Below are 21171 nucleotides of genomic sequence, written 5' to 3'. Positions count from 1 at the left end.
TCAATAGCTAAAGAAAAAGGTATATTTATATGAAAAATTATTTATCAAAATGTTTGTTGTACAAACTGTTCTTTCCTAGGCTTGCATCATCAAACAATATTTATTGGCTTTAATTGAATATGGTTGCATACTGCATTCTAGGGAGAATGTTTTTTTGCTACTATCTGCCCTGTATTTGCTTTTCAAACTAAATTTTTTATACCAAAGAGAGTGAGGAGGCTATTTAACACAATGATATTTATTTGGAATACTGATTATATAACATTCTCTGCCCCCTCCCCTCTTTGAGACACTTAATTCCCTGACAAACTATACCAGTAATAAAAATTGTAAACTGTGTCAGTAACAGGCAGCTGAAAAATACCTTCTTCCAAGTTCTTTTATCATGATAGACACAGAAATTAAGATTGAAATAAAAAAATCCTGGCATATTTTCTTTTTTAAAAAAGCCTCCCTATATGACTTGGTTTAGTTACTTTAGCACTGTAAATAAAGTGTATTGTTTGTTGTACATAGCATATTAATTGATGTTAACAGGAAGTCACTGTATTGCAAATAGTTTGCACTATGGTACTAAGTTAACATCTACCCTCCAGCTACAAAATTTATTGGTGTGCATTATACGCTCAAATGTTAGTTGTTACTTCAGCTACAGGCATTAAAAATGGGGCTGAAAAAGTGTGCAGCTTTTTTCATTCCCTGCTTCTCTAAGCAAAATTCTTCTCTAGCTATATTTAAGGCTACCAGGAAATGCTGTTAAAATGTAGGATCGTTGCAGAAAGTCTAATTTCCCATTTATGCTGACATTGTGCTCTACAGTGGACAGTGTCATAAGAAAGTAAGATTAGTTCAACAGTATCTAACAGCTGGCTCCAGTGCAGGCTAAAAATCCTGCCAATCTGCTAGAACCTTTTTCCTGCAGAAAAAAACCCTCTTCCAGTCCTCTTGTAAAGAATGTTGTCATGAAAGTTTAGTTCCTTCTAGCTTTTTTGTGGACATGGAAGAGGAGAAAGTATGTAAAGATCTGATCATCTTGTAGCCAATTTATTGCTCTGACAGAAGTGGAAGTCCTAAGGTGCACATGGATTCTTTCCTCCATATTTCCTGAAAGGAATGTGTTATCCATTGCAATGATTTTGGAGAGGGCAAAGGTGTGATTTCACAATAACTTCCTCTTGAGCAGGGATGACAAGCCTGCGACCGAATAAAAGTCTGAAGTTGACTTTTGGTCAAAAAAGTTCTCTTACACTCTGAAGAGTGATCCTGCTATATCCACAATTCCCCTAGCTCTGTATAGCTATATGCCTCAGGGTTTTCTGGGTTGTTCAGCCCAGTTCCAAGGAATTTATTGTTGACAAACAGCAGCTGTTTGCATGCTTCATGGAGAATCTGAAACATAGGAGAATTCCAGGATGTTCTCTACAAGCAAATAATGGCCTGTTCAGGCAGGCATTTGCCCATTGAAGGCAGTGCTAAGTGCTTCCTGAGATAACTTGTCTTGGTGAAGGAAAGGTAACTGCTTCCAGAACTCACTGCTGTGTCTGTCTTGATGCACTGCAGTCATTTCTTGAAGCAAACTACTATATTTGGAAAGATTTCCCCACTTAGTTCTGCTGCACCATGATATGTTCTGCTGCACCATGATATGGAAAGCACAAATTCCAATCCTATTAGGAGGATGCTGCCAGGGTACAATTTAGTGGTACAGTTGTATGGTTACAGAGCAATTTATAGCTGAACATTCAATACCTTGGTTTTTACTTAGGTAAGATTCATTATTTAGAAATAGAACATCATTCGCACTATCAAAGACTCTGTTTTTATATATTCCATTAATCTAGAACTTAATGTTGCTTTACGTCATTCTGTATTTCCCAGTGCTGGTGTAATACATGGATTCAGTAAGGTTGCAACTGGGGAAAGTAACATAACTGTTATTAACTCTTTTAGATTTATTATATATTTATTTTCTATGGTTTTCAGGCTAGTGTGGCCCTGATTTTTCTTGTGTACTTATAGTATGACAAAAACAAAGTAACACGATTGCAAATTTTGTCCTTTATGCCTTAATTATGGTGTATGTTATTTTATGTCTTTGAGCTCTTGTAGTTAGGGAGGGAAGTTAACTGTGGTGGGGAAAGCTTGTGCCAAATGCACTTGGCAGCTTACTAATTTTCAGTTGATGTCCTCAAATTCTGATGTGCATTTTTGTTCTGCTGTCTAATTATAGCACTAGAAGAACAGTGTACAATATGCTGCATGCTATCTTCCTGCAGTACGGCAGAGTGTATTTTGCTACAGTAGCTTGATGATGGAGGAGGATGCTATAGAGCGCCAGGAGCTGTCTCTTGCTTTTTAAGCAAAACAGAAAATATCTCCATTGTATGTTATCATAAAAAAGAATCTGAGTCTCTATTTTAATACTTGACAAGGAACTTCTCTAAAATGAGGAAACAATTTAGTCTTGGTTATAGTTTCTCACTATGGAGTTGCCGCATAGTCTTGTATAGTGTTTTTCCTAGCTGCAGGTTTATAGAATTAGTGTACACATCCTCATGCACTACCATCTTAGCTTATAGATGAATACTATTTTTCATTCTGTTAGATTTTGAGTTACAAATCCATAAACACACTAAAATGTCTGTACTGAAGACACATTTTACAGCTTCTCCACTTTTGTCTTTATGCTTAGTAGGTACAACCCAAGGAGAAAATAGAGGTAAATGATTCAATCTCTGTGCAGAAATTAAGACAGGAAGGATGTTTGAAGGATGAATGTCAAATAGTCTTTTTAACGGTTTAGTTTACTCTTCAGCTACTGGTGAGTTGAAGAGAGGAAATTAGCTGGAACTAAAGGATGATTTGAACAAAAGTCTTACCTGCTGAAGGTCATGTAAGAAGAAGTTTAGGCAGAAGCATCTTGTTTAACACAAAATGTATCTATCTAAACTAATCCATGTGGATAACACATTTAGGAATCTCACTGACAGGAGGTCATACGCCATCTGTATTTGATTGAATAACATTGTATCAAAGTCAACATGCACAGGGCCTACCAGAAGTTATCAGAATTATCATTTCAATTAAACAGATGGCTGAGGAATCAAATGAAGAGCCTTTGAGTGATGGCTACAGAATCAATAATGTCTTTCTGAGCTTTATTGATTTATCTTTGGCCAGGCGGTAGAATTGATTTATGTCTCCAGCTTTATTTTGATAAGTCAATGATAGCTCAACTATTCCTAAATTAATGTCTTCTTTTTGTGGGGCTTACATTTTTTTTTTTTTCCTCCTGTTGAAGAGAGAATTTTACATCAAGCCAAACTGATTTTGCTAAGTAATTCTGTGGCTAAGAGGGTATCATAAATCAAGCAGAAGGATGGTCTCTGTAGTTTCATATGGGATGGATGACTTAGAATTGTGGAAAAGGCATTTATTTATTTAACCAGTCAGATGGTATTGCATTTTTCCTCTTTGTGCTAACAGACCAGTTGACGTTAGTAAGCAGACAGGATTCTTGCTGTGAAGAATGCAGTAGTGTGAGGATTGTAATGTCTTTCCACAAATAACAGTTGAAAAGAGGAGAAAAATGTGTCTGTGTGTGAGAGAAGGAGAAGAAAAGGGCAGTCCAACTCCACAAATAAGCTGCTTCTACCATATGGCACGTTCCAAATGTATGTGAAAAGGCATAGCATGTGGAACTCATAGTCTTGTGTGTTGTGGTTAACAGAGCCTGGTGTGGTACCAGCTTGCCTTTTACAAACCTAGATCCTAGTATTGGTTTTGCTGCTGTTAGAAATGGCCATATTAATAAAAGTTTTGTCTTCCAGGTCACTGGAATATTGATTATAGTTTTACAAGGAATGTAAAGAATGTTGGCAGCTGCTTGCTTGCTTTTTTCTTTTAGAGTACATTCCCTTTAAAGTTCCTAGGAATACTTATGGTTTTTCTTTAAAAAAATGTAGAGGTGAAAAATAACAGCAATAGCTTACCCCTCCCCGTCATGATCTCCTGTCTGTCATTTTTCAGTACCAAACCCAGGTAGATTGCTCAGTAAAATCTGAGTAAGTGGAACCTGTGGCCAGATCTGATGGTAAATGAACCAGGGAGCTGCTGAGGCAACAAAGAATTATGATTGAGACTTAGATTTTTATTGGCGTAATAGTTAGATTGTAGTAGCTCTTACAGGACCTAGCCAAGCTGTACCACCCTGTTAACACATGCTTTAAAAAACTTCATGCAGCCTAGTACTATTTCATATATTATGTAGACCCTCTCATAATTTATCCTTTTGGGGATCTTCATATATCGAGCAGAACATGGCTGCAAGTTTTTTCAACTATTTTAACCTGTATATATTTTTTAGAAATGGAGAGGAAAAAGTAGTAGTGAAATGCAGTGTGTTTGGAAGGAATGTCAGGAGGCCTAGGTTGTAATATTATGGCTGACTTACTTGAATACATGGGTAAATAACTTCATTTCTCTTGTCTTCATCAGTGATTAAAAGGATAAGTAGGTCCAGAATTGCTAAGTCCTATCTGTTTGTTTTTTTTTTAAATCCCTTTATTTTTGCTGGTAGTTTAGGGTCTGAATTCCTTTGAGCATATAGGTCCATACCTTTAATTACCTTTATTAGGGAGAGCTTTGTGGTTTAATTTGTGCCCAGTTTTTTGAAGGTCATAAATTCAAAGCACTGTTGTTACTGGGTAGGCGGAATAGAACTTTTACATTAAAAAATCAACTTTTGAAGACAAGGGAAAGCTAATTTTGTGATCTTAAAAAGCATAATAAAGGAGAAAACAATACATGAACAAACAAACAAAAAGATTTCTTGAAATCAGGAGATTAGAAGAAAAAGCACTTTTTCAGCTAAAATACATGGTTCTTCAGGAAATTCAAACCACTGTATCTTTTGATTGATTATTCGTCATAATTATCATTAAGTGGCATTTGAGACTTGTGTAACTCGATATTCCAGAATAGCTTTTCTATGAAAACATAAACAGATAACTCTAATCTGAAGCATCTAAAGTCAATGTAAACATTGTAGATCAACCTACATTTTTCTTTAGCATTTAGTGCTCTGTTACTGTTGAATGTTTATATACTGGATGCATAATTTCTTTGTTATTTGGGGCAATAAATATATATACACATACAAGCACATGTCTTCAAAGTTTTGGTCTTAAGAGACTAAATTGATGATAGTACAGAGATTCTCTGAAGGGGGATATTACCTAAAGGTGGAACAGATCTTGCTAGTGTTTTTGTTTTATATGTATTTTCATCTATTTACTGCCCAGTCAAGTCCATGATCTGAAAATAATGCCTTCCTTTGGTGTCTCAGAATGCTAAGTAGGTAATAAAAGGCATTTAAACATAAATTTGAAAAAGTAGATCCACTTGGGGGGTTTGAAAAGAAACATTAAAGAGATTTACAATGCAAGTAAAACAATTGTGTAGAAACACTTTTTCTTACAGCACTATAGGATGGTCGGTCATCTTTAACTTAGATAATGTAGTAAAGTTACATAGAAACACAATAAGAAAAGGAGATAAAAGCATTCCAACTGTCATTCCAATATTATCACTTCAATCAGATTTCAAGCACAATGCAACTATGCTGAACTATGGTTCAGCATGTCAAGCCATTGTCTGGCATTAGCATCTGCATAGCTGCTGTTGTTTTACTGAAGCAGCTGCCATTCAAACCTGTGATGGAGTAGGTGGCAGTCATTCCATAGTTATAGTTGCATTGTGCTACACAAAAGAGACCTACTGGGATAACTCCCCCCGTGTTTTTTTTAACTTTGCATGACTTTAATACAAGAAATCTTTTATTTGAAATGTGGGACAGGCTGATAAGCAGGATCCTGGAGATGAAAATTATGATACAGAAATGTCTATAGATAAAAAGATCTGTGTGACATAGTATAGATGTACAAGTTGTACTTCTCATCATTTCTGCTGGTGGGTGGACATAAGCTGTCTAAACTGGAAATCTCCTCTGGTTCTTCATAGAGATATTTCATTCATATATGAGTGTTGGATTATGCATGAAGGAAATTAAATTTGTTCACCTTGAGAGAGAATGAATATATTTTTGTAATCTTCTGTGTTCAGACTATCAGAGAGAAATACAATACAGGTAGTTCAGAGCATGGCAGATGTAGGTCTGAATCGAGCTGAATGGTCGGTGTTTAGCAGTCAGCATGAGGTAGCTGTTAGGCTAATGGAAAATAAGTTGCTGATCTCAACTGAATCCTTAAAATGTTGCAGCTTTAATTACAATATGAATTAGAAGTAAAAGGAAACTCCAGGGGGAAAAGGAGGGGTGAACAAAGGGGGTCAAGTGTCGTCCCCCCCCCCCCCCCAATCTCTTTCTCCCAGAAAGGATGGTGTTTCTGTATCAGGACTAAGGTTACTGGGCCATGCATGAAGATCTGAAGTCCTTCCACCGTTCATGCTTGTTGATGGCAGCATGCATGATGAAGACTGAGTGGTGATGAGGACACCCTGTGCTAGAACCTCTTTGAGAATGTCAGAGAATAGTTGAGACAAGTTTTCCATCAAAGTTCTAGCATGAAATTAGAGGAGGTTCAGCATGTTGAGAAAGGCATCTACATGTCTAGGACATGTATCCATGCCTCTATGGAGCCTTCCTAAACTACCTGACAGCTCAGTTTGTCCTAGGACAAGTCTCAGGAAAACCTACCCTATTTGTGATGGCTCAGCAATTTCTCCTTTGGTGACAGTATGTGTGAACCTAGTTAAGCTTGTGTTGCTCAGGTAGCCTTTAATATAGTCTTTAATACCTATTTCTTGTACGAAGGATAAGTACTGAAAGCATATAAATTGTTTTGTATGCCTACTGTAATTTTAAAACAGCATTAAAGATGAAAAATCTGCTGTGAGGGAAGGCTGCTCTATACAAATTGGGCCAGCACAATGTTGGAAGTAGTACAGTTCAGGTTAGTAAGGAAGGAAAAAAAAAACCAACAAGTAAAAGAGAGAGTTGTTTGCCAAATTGTCTATCAAGCTTCTTTGCATTCTGCTGCTCTTGTCTTGTCTGGAATTTCTAGTAGCATTGTTGGTTTAGCACATTCTTCCCTTTTCCTCATTGCTTTTTATCTTTGCTTTATGTTCAGAGGCAGAAAACTCCAGCCTTTCCTTGCACTGCCTTCCAAGCACTCTGCATTTATATATTATTTTCACCTTCTCATTTGCAGTACTGTTGCTTTTACTGCACTGGGTAACTCCAAACACAAAAAACAATGCAAACTGCACAGCTCTGACCAAGGGCAAATTACAGTTTTACTTTTGTAATCCTAAAGTTTGTGACTGTAATGGGAGTAATAGTACTCAGTTCTGAGTGAGGAGGAATTCCATGTCATACATGTGATCCAAGGTACAACATGGCTTCAAAATCTCGCTAACACTACACTTGCCAGATGCAGTGTGGGATGGCCCTCCTTCTTGTGAAAAGCCATGTATAAGCAAGGTTTGTGGGACCAACGCCACAGTTTGCAGTAGCTTGGTGGTAAAGGGGTCCATATTTTTTTCAGTTCGTTTGCACCAAATAATTGTTTTTAAAGTGTAAACTATTCCTACTTACTTATAAAAAGGTTACTTAGCTGAAGTAAAAGGCAATGGGCACAAACTGAAATACAGAAAATTCAACTTAAGTGTAAGAAAAAAATTTTTACTGTGAAGAGTGGTTAAACAGTGGAACAGAGCACCCAGAATTCTGAAGTTTCCATATCTGGAGCTACTCAAAACCTGACTGGACATAGACCTGAGCAACCTGCTGTAGTGGACCATGCTCTGTGTACAGGGGTTGGTTGGAATGAATGATCTCTAGAGGTCCTTTCAACTGCTGTGATTCTGTGACCAGGAGAATTAGGAAGGCTTTTCATTTTCCCTACTGAGTGATCCATTTATGTCAACTTTAGTTTTCCATTGACTTTAGTGCCTTTAGGAAACTAAGCTTCCACTTCAGCTTAGTGCCTGACTGACCACAGTGGACTATTAGGTAATGTCTATTTCCTTTCATGTTCTCCAGAAGTGGAAGGGACAGATAATATCCACAAATGTCTCTGATAACATATCATAGTGATTAGATAACTCTATTCTTCTCTGAAAAATCAAAGAACTTGCAAGGTAGTGTTGTGTGTGGGTTTTTTTTTTGGTTGTTTTTTGTTTGTTTGTTTTAATTAACACCACAGGAAGGCACAGTGCTCTTCTATGTCTCCTGAATAAATCTTTTGTAGGAATTTATCTGGAAGAGAATGGTTCATTAGCAATAACTGTGAGACAGCAAAGCATGCATTGAAGTGTTTCTTTAGACCAACTTTTGTAAAAGGCAGAACTTCAAGGATTTTCACCTTGGAAAGTAAAGGCTGCAATGCATTTCAAGTTGAAGTCTAGGCTTTGCAAGTGCATTATCAGAACAGTTCTTGATAAAATGCTAATAATTTGAAAGAAAGGGCAATCTCTCAAACAAAAAAATGTTGCCTGTTATTACAGGATTTCTTTCTGGACTGATATCTTCAGATAGTTCAAATATTAGATAAATACTTATTTAAACATATAGCTGCAACTATATGCTTGGTTAGTACTTAACAAGGGACCTATTGAATCAGCCAGAGATTTTTTTTTAGTGAGTTCTGTTTGGTTTGGATCATATGAAGCCAATCAATGGTAGACAGGAGAGATTACATTATGCCTAAGCCTTGTTATTAAGGTTAAAATGAGATAAATGGAATATTGAGATTTGAATTTCCAGCCCCCTCCATCCTGCTTCCTGAAAGGAAAAGGTGCATGTGGCTTAAATTTGAAATTTTTAATGGAAAGAAAAGTGATCTGTGCAGAAATTCTAGCATGAAGACTTTGCTGACTTTACCATAAACCAAAGGAAAAGAATAAGACACAAAACTCTAAACAAATTGTTGCCAAACCACTTTAGTTCTGTGGGAATAGAATCATATTCTCAAATCCAAGCAGCTCAATGTTATCTGCAGTGCTAAGGTGACAAGTGATGGGAACAACAGCTAACAACCTGCTGTATCAGGTTGTACTAATGAAGTATATTGCTGCTGTAGGACCACTTGCATAATTTCATAATTTTACATGTCCCCCTGTTATGTTTCAGAACACTTTCATGTTTCTTATTAGTCCAAATGGAAAGAGTGGGGTTTAGTTTGTTTGTTTCCCTCTCCTAGTGATAATTTTGTCCTTTGGTTTCTATCATTTTGGGCATTCAGAGCATTTCAGCACTTCTAACATGTTAGCTCACCTGTTTTGGGGACGTATCACGGCAATGCAGAGATTTTTATAAAAGTCTGCAGGCTTCTGTGTGCCAGTTTTCACATTATTGTCATTTTGATAATATTGGCCCAGTAAAGAAGAATATTAGAGGGGTCAATTATGTCAGCTGTAATTACTAATGTCATTTCGGTCTGAAGACAGTGCACAGAGATGTGAGGCACTGAAAACAATATTAGTGTTCACTGCAAGGAATTGTGTTGCTCTGTTCATGGTACAGTCTTAATTTTCAAGGTTGGTTGTTTTGTCAGCCTCTTGAAATACTCATATACACATACACACACAGTGAAGTTATAAACGTATCATTATGACTGCTATAGAGTTTGCATCAATATTTATAATGTGGGCATTTCTTTATTTATATAAGCTGTCACTAAGATGAAGCTGAGGACTACTGCCCTAGTCCAGTGCACATGATTGCTTGGCATGCCAAATGATCTGTGTGCAGGACAACAGCCTATATTATAGTCTGACAGGTCATGTGCTGTGCATGCTGTGTACCTTTAATTAGGCTGAAAGGCAGGTGTCAGCACATGAGCTTGCTGTTCTGTAAAGTCATTGCTAATCTGGAAACTGATAAAATATATAATGCTGCTATTTATATTTGTCAAACATCAGAAGAAAAACCAGGAAATTCGGAAGGCCCTAATAAAATATAAATTCTAAGGTGCTACCTCTACCTCGGTTTCACTGGGAAAGTTAAAAATAAAAAAACACAATGGAACCTTTGGCAGTGAGTTGTAATGTGGACTAATGCAGAAGCATGCATACAAGAATGTACCATTTATACAAATACAGCATTGAATCAATTTTAACCTCATGTGGGAAAGACATGAACATTTCTATAGGCAACTCATTGTTCCATAGGGACCATAAACCCCAGTAAGACTCTAGGCTGATATAAAAACATAAAATGGAGATAAGAGCATAAAATATGATGGCAGTATTTATATGGCAGTGTACTAGATCTTGCTTTGAATAATGTGCTTGGTGATGCATCCTTTGCCAAGACCCTGAGGTGGAAGGTGGAAAAAAGAATGGATCTGAATGGAAATAAGAATGTCTCTGTTGCTGCTGGTTTCTCAGTTACCTGTTCCTGTACAGAGCAGGAACACGCCGAGCCTCTGGTGTGGTCCACCATTGCATAACCAGAAAGCCTGATGGGAGGTTGTCGTGGTTGTTGTTTCTGCCCTGTTTCTTCTACTTTTACAGAATCTTGAAATAGTAATAGAACTGGGTAAGGGTCAGAGTGCAGCAGAGAGCAGGTCCAGTGGTAGACCAAAGATAGGGAAGGAGAGTCAGGGAAAACATGACAGAGAATTATATGAACAGTGAAGGCCACCTGGCAGTTCTTTTTGCCATGCTCTGTAACAGAGTAGTGGATGAATACCAGATGCAGTAAAAGGGATGAAGGAACCAGCAGTACTTGCTTACTTTTTGAAACATACTTGGTGTGCTTTCAAGACAGGTCCAGGAAGGATTTGTATTTGTATATCCATAGAAATCATTGGGTTTTTGTGGTTTAGCTGACATTAGGAAGAACAGTTGTGCAGCTTTCTTGCGTTGGAATGGTGAGCTCACTTCTTTCAGAAGCATTTGCAAAATCACCTAGGCCTGCAGTAGTTGAATGATTTATCTTCTGCTATAGCCAGTACCTCAGTTCTGTGCATTACAATTACTCTACCTGAAAGGGGGGTTGTAGTGAGGTGGGTGCTGGTCTCTTCTGTCAGCTGGCTGGAGATAGGACAAGAGGAAATGGCCTCAAATGAGGCAAGGGAGATTTAGGTTAGATATTTGGAAATTTTTTTTTACTGAGAGGGTTGTCAGGCATTGGAATAGGTTGCCAGGGAAGTGGTTGAGTCACCATCCCTGGAGGTATTCAAAAAGCGAGTAGACGGGGTACTTTAGCACATGGTTTAGTGGGCATGGTTGATGGTTGGACTCGATGATCTTGAAGGTCTTTTCCAACCTAAATGATTCTATGAGTCTATGAATTGAATTGATATGCTTTTCCCATTCTGTGCCTGCATCTGGACATATAACCCATTGATAGTACTCGTATTCTTTCTAATCAGGTAGGAAACAGAAAAAAACCAATGCAGAGGTGTCATTTGTTGTAAAGGATGTTATCAAAGCAAGGCAGGAGAGAACTTCCATAAGCTGAGAGCTCTCTTCCCGCTACCCTTTTACTGGTTTAATGTAAGTGGTTTGGAAGCTAAATACAGAGTGAATCCAGGTAGAGAGTTTTAGAACTGGTAGACTTGCTGTTGGTAGCTAGCCACCAGGTGGCAAATGCAATAGTGTTTTTATAAATACAGCTGGGTTTTCAGACCTTGTGGCTGCCTTCATTTTGGTAAGCCCAGGCTCAGTTATTTATGTCAGTGCCTGAATTGGATATGGAGGGTGTGTGTGTGTGTATATATATATATATTTAAATTTTTTAAGAATTTTCTAGCTTTACTGAATGCAATCTGGGCAGGTGTTTGGTGCAGTAGTTTTGAGGCCAGCTTCCCTTTTTGATCTCTAGTACTTGTTCTTATAAAGTCATTCAGGTAGACTTGAAAGCATCAGCGCATCTTTTAACAGCGCATCCCATATTTTGAAAGGGTTAATAAGAGCTGCTGTGCGAAGGCTTTCCACAGCAAGATAGATTCATTGCTGTATTTTTGGTGACTTGCAGGCAAGTAACTGATCAGGGATTATGCTTCTGATTATCCCCTTGATTTAGATACAATAAAAGCACCAGTGACATTGCCAATGACCCAGATGTTTGAAAAAGCTGTAGATTAAGCTATTGAGACCCGTACCTCTAAACCCCCCAATATTACATTAATGCACGTTCAGAAGCTGCAGAATTGGATTTAAATCCAGCTCTTGAACCCCCTTCATAATCTCATTTTGTACTTGGAGTGGTGAAAATAACAGTAATGCAGCTGCCACAAGAGTGACTGTGTGAGTATTTTTCATATTAGAAAGGTTTTTAATAAAGTAAAAGTGCTTTAAGTGCAGAAGCATCTTTCCTTACTTTCTTGCAGCCTTGATAGCAATGAAAAAATTTCCAAGTATTGTAACTCACTGTGGGCTGGAGAATGGTGGAAAAGGGATATGGTCTCTGACTCGCAGTGCAGTACAAGCTTCACATATTAAGGCCTCATTAAAGATTGATGATGTTTACATCATTCATGGTTACTTTCAATTTTTGTTGCACGTATGACTGTCAGATGGCATTACAGATGAAGACCAAGAGTGAGAGTGGTCAACCTCAATTTTGATCCTAGATGCTTCCTTAAAAAAAAAGGAAAAAAAGGAAAAAGGGGGAGGGAATTATAGCTACATGTATTTATAAAGAAATCCTGAAGTGGGTTAGTATATCATGTATTGAAGTTCCTCAGCAAGGGTCATTAATAAATGTAAATGCAATGCTTATGTCCGAGTCCATTTTGCCATGATGCAGGCTTGGCACACTTCTTGTAAGTTTGATGAATGGGCACCAGTGTAAGAGAATGGACACTTAGCAGTATGCACTACAGGCATGCTCCTGGAGTAAAAGCAAGTACTAAATCAGATAGCACTTCATTGTGACTTACACTGCTGATTTACCTCCTGGTGGTAGAATTAGAAAATGGGGTTTCCAGTACAGGTGATCCTTTCCAATGCTAATTTACCATCTGCTAGGAACAGGTGGTGCTTCCCTTTGAATATGTTTCTATTGTACATAAATGAAGTGATGAATTTCCATTCCAGGACATCTTGTTCAAAGAAAAGTTAATAATCTGCATATTTTTCAATGGGTACAGGAACCTGCCAGAGAATTACAGCCTAAGTGGAGAAATAGTGCATTTACAGTAGCTGATTCACTTGGAACATAGGAGATTAATTTTGAGAAGCTGGAAGGGGAATTTCCCAGTATTACCACTCGTTTCCTCCCCTGCATGTTCCAGATGTGGTAGTTGTAAAAGGTTTTTTTGAGTTCTGTATCCTGAAATAAAATGCTGAGAACAAAACCATGATTTAGGCCATTTTCATCTGAAAAAAGAGGTAGCTTTTGTACAGGCTGCTGTTTTACTGGTAGAGGATCTATGGAAGGCAGAAGTGAGGGTTAAAGATCAGCTGTGTAGTTATGTGCTTGTTACAAAGCCTGTAAGCACAGGAAGATTTATCTGTTAAGTGTGGACAGCTAAGGCCAACTGCCCAAAGTTGTGTCTTGCTAAATCTAGTAGTTTTTTGAACAGATTACTTTTTTTAGAAGATCATGGCTATTATGGGTCATTTCCAATAGCTACTGAAGGGACTAGTGTTTCCCCTCTTTGGAAGCCATTGGAAAGAACAAAACAAAGCAATATACATTGCTGTGCTAACTTGTGATTTACGAGCTCTTTCCTCTGTTTGAAATAGAGGGGTAATCTACTGTATTCAACAGGGAGATAATTTAGAAATAATTTGTATACATGCAGGAGTTAAATGAAGGCTTCTCGCTTTCCCTGTATGGGCATTTGGAAAGTTTGGGCAGAGGGCTGGGCTGTGTGATCATCTGGTGAGCATCTCAGGAGTACATGTATAGCTTAGAAGCCTTGCTTGGCTTTGCCCTATCCTGATTTGCTTTGTTGTTTGTGGGTTTTTTGTTTGTTTTGTTTTGTTTTTGTTCCACACATCTCAAGTGTTGAGATGCAGCTACTGGGTACATACTCTAGTTGACAGCTCATCTGAGGAGCCACAAAGACACCTCAGCAGCACACCCTTTCTTCTGGAAAGCCCTCTTTCCTTCCAGAGGAGAGCAAGGGTCTGTTGCCTTTGTATTGTGTCTGTGCCTTGGCAGTTCATTCTTCAATTCACTGCCTTCTAACGTGCATTTTTCTCTTCAGTGAACAGAGGTCAGAAATGAAGATATGAATGATAAAAAAGCAAAGCTGGTAGGGCAGCTCCTTCATTCTTTCTGTGTACCATTTTGGATTAAATCTGATGTTTTGCTTGTGACTGTAATATAGTATTTGTACTAGGCAAAAACTGTGAACTACTGGAAGTTTTCTTACCTAATCAGAGTATGGCACAGGTAGTTGCCTCTAAAGAACAATATACAAGAAATCTCTCAATAGGTAGAGGTGGCAAAATTTACACCCTTAACGGTTGTGTCCTGATCATACTACTTGGAGAACAGTTCAAGGCTTGAAAAAAGAGGTTTTACCTTCTGAGATTCTTTTTCTTAGAGTTGGCTGTCATAACTGTTGGTATCTCTGTTGAGGAGTAAATAATCAAGTAAGTGGTAAGAAGACCAGGTAATTATTTTAACAAACATAGACAGATATGGATTAAGCTTGAAAGTGGTCTTACCATTAGCTTGATGAATGCAGTTTTCATAAGAGATCTCCTCCCTGCTCAGGAATGTTAAAGTATGGAGATTTTAAACCACTGGTGGAGAAATCTAGTAAGAAAACATCCAGAAGTTAAAATATAAATTATCTGAAGGACTGCTTCTTTTAATTTTAATTTTATTTTGTGTCACCCTTAACATTACAGTACTAGTATTTGTGTCTAATCAAGTTTTTGATTAGTACCTACAGATAGTAGATATTAGGGAACTGTTTTTGTAGGAGCACCAGAACCCCCGTCCTTTTAAAGACCCTTCCTGCTCATTATATCAGCAGTCAGTGTGATCTAGAAGGCTTCTTCTAGCCTGCAACTCCACTTCTTTGGGCTGATGTGAAGGGACAATGGATTTGTTACATATTTTAACTCTGGCCTTCTCATTTTGGAAGAAACGAACTCCAGAGACAGTGCTGCTGTGAAGGTAGGAATTGCAGTCTCCTGCTGGAACATTTAGTGAGCCAGACGCGTGCCAGCTGCTCAAGGGCAAACAATCCAGTTTTAAACCAGCTATATCCAAAATGGGACCTCTATTAATGACTTTGCCTAGGCAGTTAAAGTCAAATTCTTATCTGAATTAAATCCACAGCATTCAAAGTTTACATTAGTTTCTTTTTTTTTTTAATCGGGATTTTTTTTCTTCATGTAGGGAGTCAGATGAGACTCAACACTTGTATCAGGACCATTGGCACAGGTGGAAATGCTGTGTTGTGTGGTTTAGTTGTAAATATTTAATCCTGTGTATATGGGAGGGATTTGTTTTTAATAAAAATGTTACTGATTTTACACTTTCCCTTCCCTTAATTTTTTTCAGTTTTACAGCTGGTTTTATTATTGTATACTTTTTGAGTTGACAATTAATTAAATCTTTAATAGCCTACTAAAATCTATTGCTCACTTTTAATTCTTTCAGTCTGGATATTTGTCCTGTGCTACTTATGCAACTTTTCTTCATCAAAGCATTTTCATTTGTTTCTATTTGATTCATTGGCAGAGAATTTAATTTGGTGTTTACATCAATTTATTAAATAAAATACCACGTGATGATTAAAAATAATTTAACTGTTCCTTATCTGAGTTGGAAAGAAGTATAAAAATCCTAGTATATCTGGAATGTTCCAGACCACTTCAGATATATTTTTCCAGAGCTGTTGCTAATTCCTCAGAACGTATCGCTGTATGTATATAGTTGTATTATATCTACTGAATACATTGCATAATCCCAGACAGTGCTTTTAGGGTGAAGATGACAGTCTCCTATCGTGATGGCGATATTGTAACTGTGCAGTTTTCTGTCATAATGGAATCCATACTTTAAAATGCTCTAAACACAAAAGACTCTACTGTGCCTTTCTCTAAACAGTATGGCAGAGTTTATTTTTTAATTCATTATGTTATTCCAAGGTAAAATGTTTCCTATTGTTCAAAAAAACTTGTCTCAAATTAAAGAATAAGTTTTAGAGCTGCTGTTACCAGGATGCTAAGGAAAATACATTCACTCATTCAAGTAATATCAATAAGTCTGATAAGACCTCATAATGAAGTGCAGTTACACTTCTATTTATGACTACTGTTCTACAACTTCAGTATCTGAATGCCCACTATTGATTGATTAAATAAATGTAAACCAAACCCCTTTGCTTCAGATTTTTTAAATAGAAATCAGCAGTGCAACTGAAATGCTTAACAGCTGCTCTTGACTGAGGTGATACATGCTAATGTCTTTGCCTGGGCACTTTGAATCACTTTCTTGCAAAATACAGTGGCACCAGCTGCAAAACATGGTTTGAAGGAGTTTGAAATTCTGTGAGGGCTTCTTCAGACTTTTCTGTATGTGGCTTATGTTATGTGAGAACTCACACAAGTTGATGACTTGTGAAACCCAGAGCATGAATTCCTATTGTCTTAGAACTGCACTTTTTAACTTCTGTAGTTTGTGTATCTTGGAGAGATGTTCTCAAACTTAGTGCTTAGGAGGTTTGCACTTGGGAGAGCAGTGGTGAACAAAGGTAGCCAAGGTAGATGTTTAAATTCCTTTCACATATATCTTTATAAGACATTTGTTGGAGGTTAAAATCTTCAGTGACCAAGGAATCACAACTCTGGGCTTCAGGAGAACAGAATTCAGCTTCTTCAAAGATGTGCTTGTCAGGATCTCAGGGGTAACTGCCTTGGAGGGCAACGAGGCCCAGAAGAGCTGGTCAGTCTTCATGGACTACCTGCTGAAGACACAAGAACAGTGCATTGCAGTAGCAGAAAGTGAAGCAAGGGTAGGAGGAGGCCAGCATGGATGGACAGGGAACTCCTGGTAGAGCTTGGAAGTGCAGAGTAAGTGTTTAGAAGGTGGAAGTGGGGATGAGATACCTAGGAGGAATATAGAGCTGTTGCCTGCAGATGCAGAGGTGGAGGTAGGAAATCCAGAGCTTAGCTGGAGTTGGACTGAGTAAGGGGTGTGAAGGGTGCTAAGAAGTGTTTCTGCAAGTATATTGGCACCAAAAAGAAGGCTGAGAAAAACGTGGTCCAACTAGTTATTGGGGCAGGAGACCTAGTGAGCAAGGACATGGAAAAGGCTGAGGTACTGAATGCTTTCCTTGCCTTGGTTTTCACTGAGATCTGCTGCCTGGCCTTTGGATCTGCCTCCTAGCAGAGTCTGTGGGAGCAAAAAATTATCTATTGAAGGGTAAGATTTAGTTGGGGAGGACTTAAGTTAGCCGGATGTACTGAAATTCATGGGACCAGGTGGAATGCATATGAGGGTGCTGAAGGAGCTACCCAATGTTACTGCAAGACCGTTATAATTTTTTTAAAAGGTCACAGTGGTTGATAGATTCCTGATTATTTTCATTTTCTTGATTGATCATTTTTCTCTAAACTTTATAAAGGCTGTACTGCATTTGAGTATAAAACCAACCCAATGTTTAATTGACTCCATACTTTATTGGATGAGGGGGGAAACGTAGTGACAAAGAATGAGGAAAAAGCTGAGGTACTTAATGCCTTCTTTGCCTCAGCCTTTAATAGTAAGGCCAGTTGTTCTCTGGGTAGCCAGCCCTCTGAGCTGGAAGGCAGCAATGAAGAGCAGAATGAAGCCCCAATAATCCAAGGAGAAAGGTTAGTGATCTGCTACACCATTTAGACACACACAAGTCTATGGGGCCAGATGGGATCTACCCAAGGGTACTGAGGGAGCTGGTGGAAGTGCTCACCAAGCCACTTTTCATCATTTGTCAGCAGTCCTGGCTAACTGGGGAGGTCCCAGTTGACTGGAAGTTAGAAAATGTGACGCCTGTCTACAAGAAGGGCTAGAAGGAGGATCCAGGGAACTTACAGGCCTGTCTGTCTGACCTTGGTGCCGGGCAAGGTTATGGAGCAGATCATCTTGACTGCCATCACGTGGCATGTACAGGACAACCAGGTGATCAGGCCCAGTCGACATGGGTTTATGAAAGGCAGGTCCTGCTTGACTAACCTGATCTCCTTCAATGACAAGGTGACCTGCTTAGTGGATGAGGGAAAGGCTGTGGATTTTGTCTACCTAGACTTTAGTAAGGCCTTTGACACCATTTCCCACAGCATTGTCCTGGAGAAACTGGCTGCTCATGGCTTGGATGGGCATACTCTTTGCTAGGTAAAAAACTGGCTGGATGGCCATGCCCAAAGAGTTGTGGTGAATGGAATTAAATCCAATTGGCAGCTGGTCACAAGTCGTGTTCCCCAGGACTCAGTGTTAGGGACAGTTCTGTTTAATATCTTTATCAATGATCTGGACAGTTGTATGAGGTTCAACAAGGCCAAGTGCTGAGTCCTGCGCTTGGGTCACAACAACCCCATGCAATGCTCCAGGCTTGGGGAAGAGTGGCTGGAAAGCTGCCTCGCAGAAAAAGACCTGGGGGTGCTGGTTGACAGCCAGCTGAATATCAGCCAGCAGTGTGCCCAGGTGGCCAAGAAGGCCAACGGCATCCTGGCTTGTATCACTGCGGCCAGCAGGACTAGCAAGTGATCGCCCCCCTGTACTTGGCACTGGTGAGACTGGACCTCAAATACTGTGTTCGGTTTTGGGCCCCTCACTACAAGAAAGACATTGAGGTGCTGGAGTGTGTCCAAAAAAGGGCAATGGAGCTGGTGAAGTGTCCAGAACACAAGTCTTGTGAAGAACGGCTGAGGGAACTGGGGTTGTTTAGCCTGGAGAAAAGGAGGCTGAGAGGAGATCTTATCTCTCTCTATAACTCCCTGAAAGAAGGTTGTAGTGAGGTGGGTATCAGTCTCTTCCCCCAAGTAACAAGCGATAGGACAAGAGGAAATGGCCTCAGGTTGCGGCAGGGGAGGTTTAGATTGGATATTAGGAAAAATTTCTTCACCCAAAGGGTTGTCAAGCATTGGAATAGGCTGCCCAGGGAAGTGGTGGAGTCACCATCCCTGGAGGTATTTAAAAGAGGTGTAAATGTGGTGCTTAGGGACATGGTTTAGTGGTGGACTTGGCAGTGTTAGGTTAATAGTTGGACTCGATGATCTTAAAGGTCTTCTCCAACCTAAATGATTCTATGATTCTATGACCGTGTTTTCAGATTTTTTCCCCTTATTTTTCTTTCACAGCTGCTCAACTGTATATATAGCTCTTTCTCACTAATTTATTCCTTTTACAGGAAAAAAAAAGTTAATTTAAGAAGAAGAGAAATTAAGAAAAATAGAAAGAAGTTTATTAAAAAAACCTCTAAGTTGGGATAAAAAGTTTGAGTGTAGCTACTGCTTGCAAAATATATATTTATAGTAGCCAGGATAGGTACAAATCTATGAAGAGCTTAATATCTACAAAAAATTCAGTGCAAGCCTAAATCAGAGAGTGTTGAAGTCAGTAGGAGCTTCTTCCTTGACTCCAATGGGATTTGAATCAAGCTGTTGGTGTTTCTGGGATTCCATTGCAAGGCTAGCTAAGGTCATATGCTCATAAACTCCGATTATTTGTTTTTCTTTCTTTTCTTTGATTCTATTTAATCTCTGAGTTATTCCTTCTGCCTGGAGATTGCCTAAACTTGTAGTGGTGGAGTATGGTTTCAGCAGTTGTGTTGTTAATCTCATTTTAGGGGTGGCATAGAGCAGTAGCATGAGTCAGGTCACAGATGATCTCTTCATTTGCTGTGCTTGAGAGTTACTGCAGTTTGTTTTTCATGGGGATCCTTTTAAAGATGCTCATTTAAACACTGTCTTGTACTTTTGTTGTTTGAAGGGGATCTGTACCAACTGAAGTCATAAAATGATTCTATGAAAAGGGTGGGGTTTTTTTTGTCTGTATAGGAAATATTACTGATGAAGAACGCAATTTCTGGGCTTGTTGCTGACAACATTTTATTAAATCCTTAGCTACCTGAAGAAAATAACATTGCTCCAGTGCTGTTATACTTATACTGGCATGTGCGCAGAAAGCTTCACAGCAAGTATTTAATATAAACCCATTTTACTTTGCTGGCTATTCAGCCTTTCTATTCAGCTTTAAAGCACAGGTCTATTTCTTTCAGTTCCAGAAGAGTGTGATAATATTGGTCTGAAAGCTCTAGAACTAATAATGTTATGTTATAGACAGTGTATTAAATTGTTAAGAATCAGGAGTGTAGTAAACAAGGAATGTAGTCCTTTCCTGTTGCACAGGAATGTTTGGTTCACTCTGAAATCCATGATACAGTGCATTAAAATGTATGGCTAATTTTTAACGTTTACCTAACTCTTTTATGTAGTTACATTCCTTAGCATAGTGAGAAAACTGCTAATGAAGGAGTCAGTAATTTTTTTACATATTGTAAGTAGGAAAAATTGAGGTTAAGTGACTTTCTCACATGCATGCAATTTGGTTAGACTAGATGCTTTAATCTGTCACTGTAACATCAATGAAAGTAGTGTGTGTTATCTATTTTCAATAGGTATATTTCTGCTTCCTTCAGTTTTGATGAATTGGCACTGTCTAAAGGGAAACACTGGGTTTTGAGCAGCCATCTCCTTGCAAAATTTCAAACTTGTTTTACATTATAAAGCAGTCATGATAAGAATCAGAAATTCACCCCAAATTTCATGTGGCTATCCTGTAAAAAAAAATCAATTATACTTATTATTCAAAAATACATCTGAAATGTATTCTTGCTGGGTGTAACTTGTCTTAAAAAAAAAATGGTTATTAGCTGAGCTGCAATAACTGTCCATTACAAGAGAAGATGTATGAGCCCAGGCCATTGTTGAAAGAGTGTGTGTGTAGTGTGTTACCGCAATGTAGCTGACAAACTGTGGCAACTTGATGGCGTCTGATTTTTCTTCAGGTACATTACTTAATTCTTTCAGTCTCTGCTATATTATGTCTGGGTTTTTTTTCCCCATTGGTTTCCCATTGTCTGGTTTAATTAACACTAAAAGAAATTTCTTTTTTGTTACCCTGTGCTTTTATGGAGCATGTGTGTTTGTATGCAATAGATGGAGAGACAGGAAGGAGGTACATATACGCAG

The sequence above is a fragment of the Buteo buteo genome, chromosome 7 (assembly GCF_964188355.1).
Source record: "Buteo buteo chromosome 7, bButBut1.hap1.1, whole genome shotgun sequence".
NCBI classification, from domain to species: Eukaryota; Metazoa; Chordata; class Aves; order Accipitriformes; family Accipitridae; genus Buteo; species Buteo buteo.
Note: the sequence above shows the minus strand (reverse complement) of the source record.